Source organism: Etheostoma cragini, chromosome 20, assembly GCF_013103735.1.
Source record: "Etheostoma cragini isolate CJK2018 chromosome 20, CSU_Ecrag_1.0, whole genome shotgun sequence".
NCBI classification, from domain to species: domain Eukaryota; kingdom Metazoa; phylum Chordata; class Actinopteri; order Perciformes; family Percidae; genus Etheostoma; species Etheostoma cragini.
In genome coordinates this window covers 3,549,181-3,568,550 of record NC_048426.1, presented here as the reverse complement: position 1 = coordinate 3,568,550, position 19,370 = coordinate 3,549,181, and the positions used below count along the sequence as shown (strand labels likewise).

At 39.0% G+C, this 19,370-nt stretch overlaps 1 protein-coding gene across 1 annotated transcript in view; it reads right to left on the bottom strand.

Annotated features, from left to right (window-relative positions):
- Positions 1–19,370, bottom strand: part of nrxn3a (neurexin 3a) — a 191,381-nt gene that overhangs the window by 129,278 nt on the left and 42,733 nt on the right. The gene's annotated exons all lie outside the window — the stretch shown is intronic.

Genomic DNA, 19,370 nt, shown 5'->3' with positions numbered 1-19,370 from the left:
ACTGCTCAAAGCGCTTTTACATCTACAGGAAACATTCACCATTCACACACATTCATACACTGTGGCCGGGGCTGCCGTACAAGGTGCCACCTGCTGATCAGATAAACATTCACACACATTCACACTCCGATGCGCAGCACCGGGGGCAACTCGGGGTTCAGCATCTTGCCCAAGGACACTTCGACAATGACTGCAGGGGCGGGGATCAAACCGCCAACCTTCCGATTGGCAGGCAACCGCTCTACCACTGAGCCACAGCCGCCCCTGTTCCAAATCTCTGGTGCTCAACAGTGGAACGAGGGGTTTATGGTCTGTTAGTAGTGTGAAGTGCAGACCCTGTACATAAGAGTTTAGTCTTTCACATGCCCATGTCGCTGCTAGAGCCTCTTTCTCGATCTGCGCATAGCGTTTCTCTGTCCGTCAGCCCTCTTGAAATGTATGTCACAGACTGCCAGGAGTCATCAGTTTGTTTCTGTGTGAGAACAGCCCCTATGCCGTACGCTGATGCATCTGCTGCCACTCTCGTTTCTGCTGTGTTTGAATACTGAGCAAAGTGCTTTTTTTAAGCTCAGTTCTTCTTTCAGCTTTTGAAAAGCTCTCTGTTGAGGTACACCCCAGATCCACGAATGTTTCTCTTTCCGTAGGTCTTTTAATGGTGTGATGAAGGTGGCCAACTGTGGCACAAACTTGGCCAGATAGTTTGCCATGCCCATCAGACGGCGCACATCGAATGGTTGCCTCAGCTGATGTGACCCTGAGCTCTGCTACCTCAATGTAACGAGAAAAGTAGTCCACAATAAGCAGGTACGTCTTTTTTGACCACTCAAACAAATCGCTTGTCGGCTCTGGCATCTGTTGGATCGCTTTAACTTTGGTCAAATGCCGTTTTAACAGCATCATATTTCTTTTCAATGGCAGGACTCCCAAAATATCATCTGCTGCATCTCCTCGTCAGTGGTGTAGAGGTAAAAAAAAGAGTGGGTAAACTATAAATTCTATTTCGTGGACCACGACACGATCACCGGTAAGGTGGGCCACGGCCTACCGGTGTATCCTGATGACATTGCTATAGGTTGTCTTTTATCACTGGTTGTTCCCTCATAGGTCACACAATCAGAATTCAATTCATACATTAATCGAAGTTCTTGTTAAAAAGACTCAAGAAGGAATTATATGGATGAAATCTATAAAGTTTACTAAATGACAAAACAGAGACAACAAAAATTGTGTAAAATATTCACATCTGGAATCAAAGACCTTTTTTCTTTTGTTTTAAAAAAAATTACTCAAACCAACTAATCAATTATCAAAATAGTTGGTGATTACAGTTTATTGATATATATATATATATATATATATATATATATATATATATATATATATATATATATATATATATATATATATATATATATATATATATATATATATATATATTTATATATTAAAAACCCCATTGATTTTCTCGATATGAATTTAGATTATCAGCCATAATGTATAAACCATCCCAGGTAGACTGACCCAGTTTCTGCTCCTGATGAAGCTTGAAGTCTGTATGATATCAACCTTGTAACATTATAAGAAAAACAATTATCCACTGTCTTACGTAGAAAACCTACATTACCCACAATCCTATGCATAACAGCAACGTTTCTGATTGGTACAACTAGCTGTTACCATAGAAACGTTTACCGTACCCACGAAACTGCAAACAGCTAGAGAGACAACTAGTTAGCTAGCTGACTAGCAAAGCTTCTTGTCACTAACTTTCAGTGGCCACAGAATGCATGAAATTACATCCAGTTATTTATCAGACAATATATCCTGAATTTCACTAATGGGAAAAGGTAGCTGGGTGACCTGCAACTTCATGTCTGAAAGGGGTAGGCTAACCTAATCAATGCCGTGGCTTTTTGAGTATGTGACATGAATCTGCCATTAACCGAATTAACCTCAAAAACATTAAATTGAGAAGTGTTTTCCGAGCTCACTCACTTTGGGCTTCTTTTCAAGACCGTTTGCTCGCATCAGGAGGAGGGCTGCTGTCTTGGCGGTGCTTAAAAAAATGACGAATATCCATTTTTTAAACCCATTCATCAATAACTACATGAGACATGTAGCCTAATGTAGGATAGTGTGACTGACGAATCTTTGACTGCTGCTTACTGGTTGATGTTTTAAGCCCCCAACGTCAACTTCAAGGCACCCAACCATTGCCCAATCCTATTACAACTTTGTTGTAATGCAGCGCTGCCTGAAAGGCGAAGTTGGGGGCTCTATACCCCAAACACCGAAAGAAACTGGTCAACACTGACAGTAATGCAGCTTTGTCTTAGGTTTAACAACCTATGAAACTAATAATGAACAATATGAAACTAAAACAATATAAGCTTAATTTAGAATGGCTTTGGGACAATAGGCTATTCAGAGGTTGATAAACGCACTTTGGAGGTGGGTAAACGCCATTTCAGAATTTTGAGAGGTGCATAAACGGCGTTTACGTGCGTTTAGCCTCCACTACATCACTGCTCCTCGTGTATATAGGAGTGAATTCAACTGATATTCGTCAGGTTTGTCCTTTAATCCTGATGCGATATGAAATCGCTCAAATCATCTGATCCATCTTGGCCATTCAGATGGATTTGAGAAATCAAATGGCTCCGGGTGTGATATTTGCACAGCTGCAACTGCCATTTTGTCTTTTACCACGTTGTTTTACGTTCAGGAAAAACTTTTTTGTGTTGCGCTGTTTTCTCCTCTTCTCTTCCCCGTATGTACGTCTCCCCGTCAGGCCTCTCACAGACACAGATGGGCTCTCTGGCTTTTTCCACGTTCACAAGCGCACATCGTATGTCATTTTCTGTACCTATTTTCGCTACTAAACTGCTCCTCATGTATCTACTCACTAAGAGAAACTTCCGTGGCTTGCGGCAGAATTGGGTACGGAGACTTTGGGTAATTTTTCACTCTCTGACACCATGTATGATGAATGAATGAGACGGGACGCCATGGCTAGCTTCACAACAACTCTTTACTGACGACAACCCGGGAAAACCCCTACATTGCCATATGGGTACTGTAGTCTCTACTGCTACATTACTCTCACCAAATTAACGGCGGAATTAGGTTATGATTAGGCATATAGCTTGTGAATTTTACCACCAGATCAACAGTCTCATCTTTATCTAATAAATATCCTAATTTGTTTATTCCTAAACATGTTAGCTGTCAGTTGCTCGGAAACACTGTCCGTGTTGACATAGCGTTACCTGTTGGGACACAGATGTTGTTTGTACAGTCTCTGGTTCTGGCTCCGACCACAACACCTTTGTTTCAACGCAGTGTAATTACTCCAACTAGGCCTAGCTACATATGTCCATCTCACAAATGTAGACTCAGTCTTGGCAGTCATCTCAACCATCAACCACCAAATCCCAAATGGGTTTTTTTTCTGTGCCATTTTGCTGTGTTGGTTAAGTCTTAAATAAGCAACACACTAGGGCTGTAATCAACCAAAGAAAATCTTGGTCGACTGAAGTCGTGAAAATTTAGACTAAAAATTGACTTGCAATTGCGTTGCGGAGGGGCGGAAAAAATGCAAGATTAATTAACTGTACTGTCCCGCAGGACTTGTGCTTGTAGGCTATTTGAAGTTTATTAAATTGTGTTATTACCTAATTATTTTGCACTGAAATGCTCAAACTTTCTCTTTGAGTCCCTCACATTTTGTGTGATGGTGTGCCGTGTGGCGCTGTATATTAACAAGTTTTTAAAAACCTCAGCCCTCCAAAACAGCAATGGGCCTCATATCCTGAGCAATAAAGTTGACAATTCCTTCCGTGATATTATTTTTGCGTTTGGATGGAAGAGGCTTAACATCCAGCGGGGTCTGGGGAACGCTACCGTCGTTGCGACAGGGTGCGCCGGTAGTTATAAAACGATTATTAGACTATGAAATATGCCAATTCTGATATGTTCATATAGCCTGCTCAAAACAGACAGGGCAACCTAACGCAGAAAAGTTAGCTTACCGTTTTTAAGTGATATGCCATGTTTGTAGTTGAGCTGCGATATGCAAACTGTTACTTGCAAACTTTGCATTCAACTTTTTTCCGTTATCTATTTTGTAAAATGCTGCCACACTGCGGATGTCTTCGACATGGTTGAGGAGGACTGACTTTAAATTAAACACTCACAACTAAAAAAATATTCAGCAAACCACTAAAACAAGGCTTTCTAGTTCTTTCTTCAATCTGTCCCCAGTGGGCTGGGCTAATCCAAAAAAAGTGAAAACAAGGGGGGTGTTGTGAAGACAGACTATTACCTGTGCAACAGGGATGCTCTGAAAACACCCCCATTAGCAATTAGTGCTTTCCACCCATAAACCGTAACGGTCTATGCTTCCACCTGATGAAATTAACACGGCAAAAAATCGACCAATCTGAATTTTGGTCAAGCCAGCACGTATCGACCAATAAATCGACTAGTTGACATGGAGATTACAGCCCTATAACACACCATTTAATTTCCTGTTAAAATGTGTTGTAACGTGCATCACTAAGATTGTATCAAATATAATAGGACAAAAAGTGTATTAGTAATGCATTATATTACTGCGTTACAGCAAAAAGCAATGCATTAATGTAATTATGTTACTTTTGTAACACGTTACTCCCAACATTGAGTACACAAATGGTGATGAGCAGTCAGCATGACCACAACTATTCTATCCTTCTTAGAAGCTGCCCTCTGAAGTGGTGGAGAGAAAACTGCTTTCAATATCCTGCCAAACTTGCCAAAGTACACCTTTCCATCTCTACTACATAGAACATGCCCAAAGGTCTCAACTACTGCCAGAAAAAAAAACATGACCTTATTTTAGGCAGAGCAGTGGATAATGCTTAACAAAAGTAATTGGTCAGTCTCTCTTTACACTTTGACTTTAAGAGAGAATTACTTTGATTATGGGTTGCAAATGTTTTCATTTTGTTATTTTTACCGTTTTTATCTGAGTAGACTAAAGTAGTTCTGTACATACTGTACGCACATTGTTAATTTACATTGTTGCCTTTAGTTGATCAAAATAGGGTACTTTGTACAATGTGTGGCTGTTGCTGTAATGCACAAGCTCCATGGTTTGTGAGTAGCTGCTGTTAAGTTAACCTTTCCAAGTGTAAAGGGGTAAACTACATTGTGTTAATGTTCCATTCAGGTCAACATGTCCAGCTGTTGTTACTTGATGTGCTTGAGTTGGCCATATTATGCCTACAGCATTTTTTGTTTTACAGCATACAGTACCTTTGAGGTTATTCTGGAGAATATTCTAGACGGTATTTGTCATCAAATTGGATTGTTTCAATAATAATTTACATCTGCATAAAGCAAACTGGCTTTGCTCCCATGTTGATAAGAGCATTAAAAACTTCTCTTTTAAAGTACATTTGGAACAGATAGCAAATATGTGATTACTTTGCTATTAATCGCAAGTTAACTAAGGATTAATGGTGAATAAATATCCAGTGACTCTAACCCTAAACCCAAGCTGCATACATTCCTCTTACTGATGCTCCATGCAGGTGAATTTAAGTCCATGACTAAATTTGAAAGTTAAAAACGCATACATTCAGTGAGTAGACAGACAGTGCTTCAGCTGATGTCCAATGGGCTCTTTATTCCTTAATGGCAGCTCCCTAAACAATCGTAAAATATAATTTCCTTAAAATGTGGCCAGCTCGACCAGGATTCAGTGCTGTGTAGTCCTCACTGACTAAAGGCCATTAAAAGCCCATTAAAACACCATTTCTCTAAGAAAAATGTATCGGCTATACATAGACACGCAATTAACAAGTAAACCAGTCATACACACACACAAGTAAAAACGAAGGCAAAGAGTGTTTGAACACAGTGTTGACAAATGAATAACTATGCAGGCAGTGTGGTTGCACAGGCCATGGACCACGCCTGTATTGCATTATACTTACAGGTGTTTCTATTATTTTGTCCACCTCATTTATAACAATGAGTGTAGGCTAAATAACAGAAGCTCCTCTCTGTGTAGTTTCAATGAAACAAGGTCATCATGTAAACAGAGACAATAAGAGATGGAAAGCAAAGTATTGCAAAAATAAAAAAATAAAAAGAATTACAGGACAGGTCTTTGGGACCTCTCTTTCTTTCTTACTCTGAACACCTCTCTCCCTTTATCCCTCAATCGCTCCCTCTACTTTTATATCCCGTAATTTTGTGTTTTTTTAATTTTTTTTATTTTAAAAGTAGACGGAGAGATTAAGGGATAAAAGGAGAGAGGTGTTCAGAGTAAGAAAGAAAGAGAGGTCCCAAAGACCTGGGGCCCAAAGTGGGAAAGATGAAGGATGGAGTCTAAATGAAATGTCACTCCCAGCAATGGGAAAAATGTTCCTGCCAGAAAGCAGGTCACTTAAATTGCAAAACATATACATAAGCAGTGTTGCCTGGAGCACAGTGTGCTTGACAAAACTGTTTACATTAACTTTCCAAAATCAAAGTGAATGGAGGAAGGACAGAAGGGGAAGAAAAGGGAAATGCAATCTAAAATGCATTGCTTTTGGTCTGCAACCTGTGCAGCCTGGCAGCTGTCACTGGGGTGGTATCGGCACTGGGAAATACAATGCTTATGGGTGAGACACACACACACACACACACACACACACACACACATATAAGCGTGCACACAAACACGGAGGCACAGCTGAAAGAGAGCATCCATGAGAACAGACACCTTTGCAAATGTGGGCTAATCTCTCTCATGCATATCATATGTCATCTATTTGTACATGTGGCTTTTCAGCATTAAAGCATAAGCCAAATTGAGTCTGGCAGCTCTACTGTACATTGCTACGTAGAGCTTTGTTGGTGCTTTTGATGACTATTTCAATAGTTTGTTGACTGCCATAGTCACGTCCTCCATGAGTGAAAAATACAGCCTCCAAACAGGCATTACTGAAGACACTTTCCCTGTGAAATACACACACTGCCCCTGGCAGAGATCAATAGGAGGAGGATAAAATGCAATTTCATTTAATTAAGATAGCCAGCACATTCTGGCTCAGAATCTCGGTCTTTCCTTCTCCATCTCTCTCTCCCTCCGTCTTATTTTCTGTGCCAGCTACCCGAGTCATTCCCCTCTGGGGGCGGGGGGTGAGAAATGTTGTTGCTAGGAATCTGGATTTAATAGTTTCCGAAATCAACGCCATGTTTTTCTTCCCCTGAAGCATGTTCTCACTCCCCCACCCCCACAACCTCCTCTTTGAAATGTCGTCTAGGGAGTATTCTGCAGCCGAAATGTGTTTTGCTCCAGGGCAATTGGACTATTGGGGTTGACATCTTTAGCTGAACGGGTTACAATTCATTGCGGGACATTGCAGCAGTGCTCTGCCTGACTTTTTTTAGCTGCATTGTGTAGCAAATAAGTGCCGCTATTGCTTCTAAAGTTTTGGTTTCAACATAATAAAAAAAAAAGATGCCTATATCACTGTTCATGCCGTGTATGAAGTATATTCAAGATAGGCCCTACGATACACTTTGGATTTATTTATACACTACTGGTAACTACTTGAAAATATTAACTGAATGAAGGGGCCTCTGAAAATGGAAATACCTTGGGTAATAACTGAGAACAAAAGATACATTCAGAAGAATCTTTTTATCATTCTGCTTATAACCACCATGAAGCAGGGTGACAAGGACATGGAAACACCTAAATCCACCAAAATTAAATTCATTGTTGTCAACAATAGAGCAAACTTCAGACAGAAAAGTAAAAATAGACAGAAAAAATGTGACAATATCCGCCATTGGGCCGTAAACTGTGTCGCAGCCCATTGGGAGGAACCCTGCCTGACACAGCTCAGGAGACATTCTCCGAGCTGCGGGGACTGAGGAGGAGAAGACAAAGGGTCGACAGTAGGGCTGAACGATTAATTGCATTTGCAATAATATCGTGATATGTAAAAATGCGATTTTGTAATTGCAAGTCTGCAATTTGGTCACAAAAGCAAATCAATCTGCACTCCACAAAAAAAGCATCAACTTGACGTGCTAATGCTACGCCGTACCCTGAGCAGAGTTCTGTCATTCAAACAACTCTGAGTAGTAGATTAAAACTTTTACAGCCGTTTTAATTAAATGTAGGGTTTTGTTCGGGCTTGAGTCCATACATGCCTTCTCCATTATAAAGATAAGGTGTGGAGGGGTAACAACCAAACTCTGATAAATGACGTTCAGGGAGCTTTCACAGCAGCGTGGCCGCGGTGTTTCATCGGTTTAATTTGTACAGGTAATCCCACGGCAACTATCACAACTATCTATCTATCCAGCTATCTATACAGTATATTTTTTTTATTAATGAAGTGTCTAGTAAAGTTAAAAGATTGGGTTTAAAAAGTACAATCCAGAGTTTATTACAGTAAACAATAATTAAATAATCAATATACTATGTGGAAAAGCCACATTTTTCTTTTTTTATATTTCGGCAATCTGAACTTTAGTTTGTGGGATTTGTTTCTGATTTTCATATGAATGTTTCCACCAGGCTTGGTCAGTGCTCATTATACTACTGAGATTGAAGTAGTTCAATAAAAGATGTCATTCATATAAAGGCATGCATCACCTAACTTCAGCATCACATACAAGCCTAGCCTCCAGGAACGAATAGCTTCTTTAATCAATCTAATCTTGTGTTGCTCATACTATATTATTATGTATTGTTTGTCTTTAAAGAGTAAAACAGAAGACAAATAACGTAAAAAATAGTTGCATTTAAACCGCAATCACAACATTAGTGAAAAAAATTGCAATTACAATATTTTCCAAATTGTTCAGCACTAGTCAGCAGACCCCTAACGTTAGATCAGCTCATTTTCTAACCATAGACTGTAAATATTAAACAAATGCAGCATAAAAGCAAGGCAAAACCAGCAAGCCAGTCAGCCGGTTGACTTGTTATTTGGCTAATGTTAGTTTCCAACTCCGCCTTACCCCCTAGGCCATATTGTTCACATAAATGAGCCGAACAAAGCTGTCACTCACATGGCGAATGCCATTCTGTTCTTCACCAGACAGCAAGAGACTGGAGCGAGCAGATAACCTTGCTTGATTTTATTGCTCTTTTGAGTTAAGTTGAGAAAAATACAGTGGACAAGCATTGCATGCAATGTTGCTTATCCTACTGAGCTTGCTTCAGTTTTCATTTTTCTCAAGCATACACACTTGGCAGTGTCTTAGATAGCGATACAATCCAAAGTGATGGATCTCATGGAAAGCTTCAGGCTTTGGCCTAAAGTCCTGTATCTATGCACATATCGTTACCCTATATGTAGATGGTCTTTTCCCAGTGATAACAGGAAACTTTGCAGGCCTTTCCTTGCAGTGCACTCTTTATCTGACAGTCAGGACTATAGGAATGTCTACAGTCAAAATGGCTGCCAGTGGACTTACCAAAATCTGAATTCCTCCTCGAGACATCTTTTAAGAGAGCATTTATTTGCATTTGTGCGCAACCAGACTTCAGACATACAACCATCATCATTGCTGAAACAGATGTGACACTAGACACTGCAACATCAAAATGATATGATTTCCTCACATGGTGACTTTGTACGGACAGACATGCAGAACATGGATAGTTGTATTTATAAGAACAAGCACTGATGAACCAACCTTAGGGGTCATCTCCTTCTGCAGGTAGACAAAGGCACTGCTCAAGCTTTTGTACAGGTTGTCATCACTATGCTTAAGATGAAAGAATTCATTAATTTAAACTTGTACAAATTCCTTGGGATTTGTCGTATTTTAGACCAATTGACTTTTATACATGTTTTAGTGAAAATTAGATCTATGTAAACCCAAGATATATACTTCTATAGTCTTGATGTTTTGTATTTAATGCATTCTAAATGAAATGTTGAATTAATATCAAGATGCTTGAAATAAATTGCTCAAATTAATTATGGTGGCATATTTATTTACTGTATCAAACCCTTTGTGTTTGCTTGGCTTGCTTTGGGTGGAGTGACATTTCTGATTCCTGATATTTTTAGACATGAATGTGTTAATTGTACATTTGTTCCCCCATAAATACATAACTGCTAGTATTTACACATTATTACACACATTTGTTCATTATTATGTGTTATCCTAGACATACTTAATGTGTTTAAATGAACATAAGTGTCATCCCAAATTCAACAAATTTATGGTTGTGTTAATTTTAAAACATACTTGTTAAAAGTGTACATCTACAGAAGTGTGGATAGTATGACGACAAAAATGACTCCCTGAGAAATGTGTTTGATATACAAGTTGCAAGTTGAACATTTTGGACAAAGTAGTTTCTTTTCATTCCATCCAAAAAACAATGAAAATCTAAAGACTCAATTGTTAGTGTTTCAGTGGTTGATTTAAGCAAATCTTTACAATGTTTATGCAAATACTTGTCAGGAGGAAAAAGATAGTGTACAGTACATAAACATGCAGAGGTCTAAAAAAAAGCCCCATCATAAAATAACATCTATAACACTGCTGATAAACACAATGTAATTAGAACAAAGTCGATACAGGGCATATAGCCAGTATTAAATAATAATATCATTATTAGTGTGTGTCTATTGCTTGAGCCAAATATATGTTTTAGGGTAATTTATTTTGCATTACAGATTGTCCACCAGAGAGCACAGACAAGTGGATTTTATACAGTAAATATCCCGCTCACTGCATTATGTATAAGCTATAGTGCTCCTCACCAAATAATGTGTTTTCATGCAAAGTGTTAATGTTAAAAAACTAATATTGCCCAATATCTCTGCCCTAAAAAAGAAAAGACTCTAAATCAAACTGGCTCTGCTAATGAGCAAACTTGACTTGATCAGTTAATACAACGCATTTACATTTTAGTATAAGGCAATAGATGAGTGACCAAACCAATCACAAGCAACATTAGGGAGGAGTCCCAAGTTTATATATTTTTGATGCTCAATAAATTATATACATGTATTTTTTGTCATGTTATAATTGAATTGTATTATCCTTGATGCTTTGGCAATATTGTTTTCCTGAAATTCATGGCAATAGCATTTCAAACTGAATTTAAGAGAGAGAGAGAGAGAGAGAGAGAGAGAGACCCCCTGGACCAGCTGGCTAGGAGGTACACGGAGCTACACACAGGTAGAGAGAGACAGGTACACTGAGCCTCAGCACCGCCACAGACACAGTCCTCAGTCTTCAATCAAAAGATTTGGAACTACAGTATATTAAAAGACGAGTATAAAGAACAATGGCAAAATGAATATAAAATACAACACAAGCTCCTCTGTTATCAATCCCTGAACAAAGATATCACATTGGCTGAATATCTCAAAACAAAAAAATTCAAAAAATACACATTTTAACAAAATACAGAATCCGTGACCATGAGCTGGAAATTGAAAGAGGTCAACATTTAAAAGTATGGCGACCAAGAGAGGAACGTGTCTGTGCACATTGGCACCAGGATATCGAAACAGAATTACCAATGTACAGTACATATCCCAAGTATGAAGACTTAGGAAACCTAACATTTCCCAAAATTTGAAAAGAATATACCAGGCTTCACTGCCTACACGGAGGACAAAAACATTTCTTTTTTATAAGGACACGATAAAAGCATGGCTTGGCTAGCAGCTAAATATGTATTCTCCTGCCACAATACAAGGCTAAATAAATAGAGAATTTTATATATTATCATTTATCTTTTGTGTTCTTTTTTTTTCTTTTTTTCAAAAGTACCCTTTGAGGGACATCCACATACTTTCTTTGTATCTACATCTATATCATAAGTATCCTGTTTACGTTTATTTATTATATCAGATGTATTTACTCCTTGTTTTTGTTTATATACTGCAAATATATGTTTGTATATGTTATACTTTGGCATCACAGGTGTATTTTTGTCATGCCAATAAAGCAACATGAAATTGAAATCGAGAAAGAAAGACAGAAAGAGAGAGAGAGAGAAAGACAGAAGCAGAGGTTTGCCAGTGTTCATCATCTCCTGATTATCAATGTCTCCTTGAGGTTAGCGAGCGTACACACCTCTGCCGTGCAATCAAACCTGATTAGCTGATAAGCATACTACTTGCGTAATGCCGCCACAATTCATCACCCAATGAGTGAGTTTGTCTCTCCCCAGGAATAGTTGATCCTTCCCTCCACACACTCATTGCATACATACAGAACATACACACATCGTGCCAATGATCAACATATAAACTGGAGAATTGTTTACACATGGTTATGTGAAGAAAAACTGAATTTAAAATTAAAAATATGAAATTCCATATCATCATAAGGCATGAACAGAGCCTCAAACACACTTTTCAGTCCAGACCCTAGAATAGTGATTAGCATTATTGTTCACAGAAGCAACAAATTGGAATTATTTGCAATCATCTGCTCTAAAAGCCAGAGTGTTGAATGTCTTTCTACCCTCCTTGGCAGTAGGGTAATTAGACAAATTCAGTTAAAAAAATAATTCCAAACTTATTTATCCTATTTACTTAGAACATTGTGTTATTTAGCAATAGAGGATTTGTAAAACAATGTCATTAGGGATCTCCACTTGAAACTTAGCTAGCTTTCTCAGGCAGAAGAGACGTTGATGATATACTAAGCATGTCTGTGTTTAGTTCAAAGGTCAACTTATCATCAATGATGATTCCCAGATACTTGTATGACTCAACAATTTTAACCTCTTTTCTGGGAAAGAGGTCTTTCCAGGAGTTGGATGGTGACGTCTAAAATCAGTGCACATGTCTTTAAAGGCTTCTTTGCACCACTTTAAAAAATAAGGTAGTACAGGGCCACGAGATGTTCCAGTTGTGTCCATTAAACTTACTATGACTGTATCATCTGCAAACTTTACAATGTAGTTATTGGTCAGTTCGCTGCGGCAGTCGTTTATGTACATAATGTATAAACCCTAGTCAACGTGCTTAAAAAAAGCACTGTGGTCACTACCCACTTACTGCCTGCCAAGGTATTTGGTAATACAGGTAGCCATGTTACCAATCAGAGAGCAAGAATAAGCATGTAACTGAAAGTGACTGAGCATCATTCGTTGACGGCACTTTATGTACTTGTAACGACGTTGCAGTTGTTCTGACTACAATCAAGATCAAGTTTATTGCCCCAGAAGGTGGTAAATGTGTCTTTGGCACTTACCATATTTTCTGGATGATAAGTCGCACATTTTTTCATAGTTTGGCTCGTTCTGCAACTTATAGTCAGTGTGACTTATATATCAAAATATATATATATAATTTAACAGTCTAACCCTCTACAGCCGCGAGAGGGCCCTCTAGGCTTGTGACAACTATCTGCTGCTCCTAAAGACAACTGAGAAAGACTAAACACAAAATGCCCTCAAAAGGAAAATCCTTTTCTGCAGGTTACAACCAACAGGTAGTAAAATATGCAGCCAAAAACAGTAATCGAGCAGCATAAAGAAAGTTTGGCATGACTTAGAAACTTGTGATGGACTGGCAAAAAGGTTCCTCTAACTGCAATGAAAACAAAAGAAGCTAATCGCAAGCTGAAAACAAGATGGCCAGAGGAACGGGTCCACAGATGGTCAGAGCTGGAGGAACGGGTCCACAGATGGTAAGAGCTGGAGGAACGGGTCCACAGATGGCCAGAGCTGGAGGAACGGGTCAACAGATGGCCAGAGCTGGAGGAACAGGTCCACAGATGGGGGCTTGAACAACGGGCTGTCGGGAGAGGCTTGTTAACGGTATAGTTACGTCTCCACGCCCTGGTAGTTGTTCTGTGTGCTATTGTGTAGTTGAATAACGTTATGTGTTATGTGTTACGTTCACATAGCGGACATTTACCATATTCAGCTTGTTGTTCTGTTTGCTATTGTATAGTTGAATAACTGTCAATGTGTTACAGTCCAGTGTGACTTATATATGTTTTTTTTTCTCTTCATCATGCATTTTTTGACTGATGTGATTTATTCTTAGGAGCGACTTATAGTCCGGAAATACGGTAACCCATACTGCAGCCATTAAGAAAAAAACAAACAACATATACAACATGATGCAAATAAAATATAACAAACCACAGTGCGCTGCTCTGGCTTTTATCTGCAGTCATTTAGAGGCTATAAGGAATAAATGAGTTTTTGAATCTGTTTATGCTGCAGCGAGAAACTCTAAACCTCCTACCGGAGGGCAGCCACTCATCTTCTGTTTGCAGAACATAAAACGTGTTTATAATGGCTTGTCTCAAAGAAGCCTGTTTATAAATACTCTGCATGGATAAGTGCTCTTTAACACCAATGCTTTTCCATGCAGTATGAATCAATCAGAACAGTTTTAAGTTTTTATTTAATGATACCGTACCTGACCAGGTCTCCAGGACTGCTTGATAAAATATCACCATTCATTTTTAATCACACAATGGACACGCAGATGTAAGAAATGCAACCGTACTTGTAGTCTGCAACAGAGGCTATCGACATGTGTGCTTCAGGTTAGTGACTCGTCAGTATTAACGCCCAGATATTTGTATAAGTGGGCCTGAGCAATGGTTTTGTTGTGGATGAGCACAGGTCAAACACCATCTCTTCAGCCTTGGAGACGTTTAGAACAAGGTGGTTATCGTCACACCAATTTACAAAAGTTTGAATTTCAGACGGGTTGTAGTTCTTCTTCAACATAGAGACAACTGCGGTGTCGTCTGCAAACATGATTATTTGGATAAAAACTTGTACACTCATCTGTGTATAAAGTGAAAAGTACAGTTAAACTGACACAGCCCTGGGGGGGTGCTGTGCCCTGAGTTTTAGGTTCAGCTCCCAGAGTCCCATTAACACTGACCTGCTGTCTACAATTGGTTAAGTATGAGGGATACCATTTGATAATAAGGGGGTGAACTTTCAAATCATTCAGCCTCTCAATTGACAGATGTGGCTGCAGCATATTAAAAGCTGAGCTAAAAGAAATTATAAGCTGTATGAGCATCCTCCGGATGTTGCCTCAGATACGATACACCACATCTACGCCTCACTGACAAATACACAGAGCTTCAGTACTAGGATGTACAGTATTTTCTAGGGGAAATTAATATTTTTGCGGTAAATCATATGCTTCACATTTGATTGGACTACTTAAAAGTGGGTGGGTTTGGAGTTTGGCTCAGTATGGAGCTCAGCTATAGAGGAGTGTCAACAATGGCTCCACACATATGGCCGAGGAAGAGGTGCAAGGAGGGGAGTCTTGGTAACAAGCAAAACGAAACCTCTGTGACATTTTATAATTCTGCAATTAACACACACACACACACACACACACACACTAAATAGAGTATATAGCCATCAGCCTTTTTAAATCCACCTCTTTTTGCTTAATGTTTGTCTTTTAACAGAAGAACTGCAAGGCCAACATGCATGTATGAGGCTTCATTTGAAACCTACATTTTTTCAAGTTTCTGAAAATAAGCTTGATTAGCATGTGATGAAAACATAACACATAAAAACATAAAATATACACTGCAGCAGTTCAAATATGGTTCCATATAGTTATTTTAGTCCTGTCTAAAAAATGCAATTTTTGAAAACAAGTAACACACTTTGTGCCACACAGGCCCTGAAATGAACACTCGACCAACTGCCAAATGCGGCTGAATTTTGCAATTGGTGGGTAACACTGTCAGTCTATCTGCCAATGTGGCATGTAGCCAATGAGAATTGAGTGATTTAGACGCGTAACTATTGGTAAGCAGGATACGCAGTTGCTTACGTGGCCCACTATCACATTTTCATTACAGCAGTTCCACGTGCAGCCATTGACCAAGCGGGAGTGAGAACGGGTCAGATTTATTTCCCTGTTTCTGCAATGAAGACAAGACGTATGTGATTCGAACAGCTCAAATTTACCAACCAAAAGTACTGCCAACATGTATCCAATTTAACATCAATGTACGCTGTAACGTTTTTTCACTATAAAGTCGCTAAAAGTTACTGCTTTTTCAATCTTGTCAGCTCGCTGGAGTGGGCGAGGTAGCTACTCCTTTTCCCCCACAGCTGACACGTGCACACACACATAAACACACATAAACACACACATTCACACACGGTGGATTCAGGGAAAACCACAGGTGAGCTGTACAGGATGACCCAAATTGAGGACAGCTACATTATTGCAATGATAAGTTAAAGTCCAATAAATACTTTATCAAACCGTATGAATGTGTGTCCCAGCCCAGGATTGGAAATTCTGCCTTTACGCTGGATTTACAAGGCGGGCCCCTATACTACACCACGTGATGACGGTGTCATATCCACGAGTAGGCTGCCATGAAAAGGACAGGATAGGATCATAGAGACACAGCAATTCATGTTTGTGACTGTGGCAGGTGTTCAAAAAGGTTAACTTCAGGCCCTGGTGGCACACTATGCATACCACAACACATACCTTCTACACCTTATTAGCAAGACCTCTATAATGTTTTAGAACTCTAGTCCGAACCTAATGGGAGCTAGGGAGTTTTTTTGTATTTGGTATTAGAGGTGTCACTGGTGTGCCTAAAAACCTTTCTAGAACCTCTCTAAGTGACCATATTATGCAAAATGCATTTACTCACTTCTATGCTATTAGAAAAAACATACTAAAGACTTAAAATTACTTACAAAAACCTTTTTACATTCATTCAAACACTTTCAAACATATTTTACCTCATAAATCTCTTGTCTATGCCTGCAGGCTCTGGGAGGCGGGACATACTGTAGGTCTGATGCACATTCATTTGGATTGGCTCCCATTGGATGTTTCCATCATGCTATCTACCGTTGGAGAGGGAATGTGATTGGCTGCAACTGACATGATTGACATGTTGATAGCCAATGGTAGCTTTTTCTCAGATAATTGCTGGACGTTGGGGGCTGTCCCGGGTCAAAAACTAAACAAAAAAAGGTGGGGGTAGTTTTTTTTGTTTGCATTGCGATTGATTTCCCCCCCCCCCCCCCACCCCTATTTGTTACCGGCCACATCAGGTGGTATTGGGTTCACCGCTGTCTGTCTGTCTACGCTGTCTCAACCACTGTCACTGCTGTTGCTAGCTAGATAGTGAATGAATTGATAGCTCTGTGCCGCTAACCGCTGCAGATTGATTGATGGGTGGATGTTCTATTATTGCTTGAATTCGCTTGGTTCCAGCCTACGTAACCAACAGCAGTTTAAAGGAAGCAAATCGGCATTGATATAAAAATACAAAGACATTCATTTTGTCATTTTTTTTGGCATATATTGTTAAATAAGTGCACAATATGACTGGGCATGTGATTGTAAAGGTTTAAAAAGGCTTTTATTTTGTAAAATATGTCCTTTAAATTCTTTAAATAAGAAAAAAGGAAAAGAAGGGAAGAGGTAGACAGGGAAGGACATGGGGAATACTTAAGAGTGTGGTTTGTCAGTGCTGTTGTCTTTCTGTTTTGTCTGGGTCTGTTGTTTTTGTTGCCACTGCTGTTTGTTGGCATATGATCTCTGCCAGCACAGGCAGCAGCACAGTATGGGACAGCATGAACAGCTTGGGCGAGAGCAGCTCGCCAAGAGTGGCTTTGCTACTATATACTTAGTACGTTGAAGCACATATGTTCAATACAAATGATATTATATTATCATATATAATATATAATATATATATATATATATATATATATATATATATATATATATATATATATATATATATATATATATATATATATTATGTATCTTTGAATATTAATTCATTCACGCAAACATCCACTAGCGCCTAAAAACTAACATTATATCCACCCATAAAGGATACAAAAGTATATTATAGTCAACCACTGTAAACTTTGCACACTCAAGCGTCAGCAGCATCCACACACAAGATAGTTAGTGGGGGCAAATAGTCACCAGACTGGGGACCTGCTTAAGTGACCAGATGGGAGTGCAGAGACTGGATGTCAAATGTTACAGTGCACACTGTGCGGAATAGATTTCATTGTAAAGATGCAGATGACATGGCAAAATTCTAAGTGGCACTCCACAGAGTTTATAAACTCAAAGAAGAATTGATTAAGGTTAAAAAAAATACCTTCCTCTCTTGCATCCCCAGAAATAATAGTTCCGAGCATAGTAGGGGTACAGGTAGAGCAGATGCACATGCAGTTCCATGCATACCTTATTAGAGAGGCTTTTCACACGTGCATTTTCCAGACCACACTCCATTCCACTTGGCAGTTATTGGTATTTGTATTCTTTCAAAAGATTGTGAATTTCCTCTTTTAACACTGTACTCTTACTGTCTTTTAAACTTTATAAAGGTCTGCCCTTCCCATTCAGCAGCAATGAACCCGCCAGACCTCTCGGGTGGTCTAGGACAGCCCTGCTTTCTGTCCCCAGAGTCAGAGCTAAACATTGTGAAGCAGTGTTTAGTTTTTTTGCTCCATATCTGGAACAAACTCCAAAAAAACTGCATGTCAGCTGCACATCTCAGTTCTTTTGAATCAAGCCTGTAAGTAATTCATTTCTAACACTGCACTGTAACATTTATTCTTGAATAACTTGTTTTATTCTAATTTAGGGGTTATACGTTGTTTATGAATGTTTTTAATTGTTTTAACTGCTCTTTAATATTTTATGTAAAGCACTTTGAATTGGCTTGTTGCTAAAATGTGCTGCTAGCTTGAGGAGGATACGGTTCACCAACTGGACCTGAGTATCAAACAGCTGGAGCATGTGCAGTAGTTGCTCTTGCTATGTGTACAGTCTTCACAGTGACTCTTTTAGGCAGCACACGGACGGATGGGTGGATGGCGACATATACGTCACATTGACTGAAGCGGACACCACAAGTACAGTGTAAGTTAGTGTTCTTGTGCCCTTTTATTATTTTATCTATCAATTAACTACAGAAATGTTATCGTACCATACATCACGGATGCGTGAAAACTTGATTGGTTTGGAATATATAACACGCCACACGGTGGTGGCGTAACAACAATTTTTACTTTTTTGCAATTATCTCCGAAACAGCATGGCTTGAAGCATAAATTCTTTCACTGGTCTTCTGCAGGGAATATGACATGTGACTTTTTCTCAATCATTTCATAAAAATTAAGTAGTTTGAGACCGTTTATAGTAAAAAAAAAAAAAAGGATAATCTATGGACTAAGCTGAGTTTAAATCAAAGGAATTTCGATACATCAATTCGTGCCGATTATGTAAGCCAGACAATTTTATAAGAATTAGCTCAGGAACTCTTTGAGATATCAACCTGAAATTCAAAACATGTTCACTCCTTGCGGTTCTCTGTACCCGACTGATAGC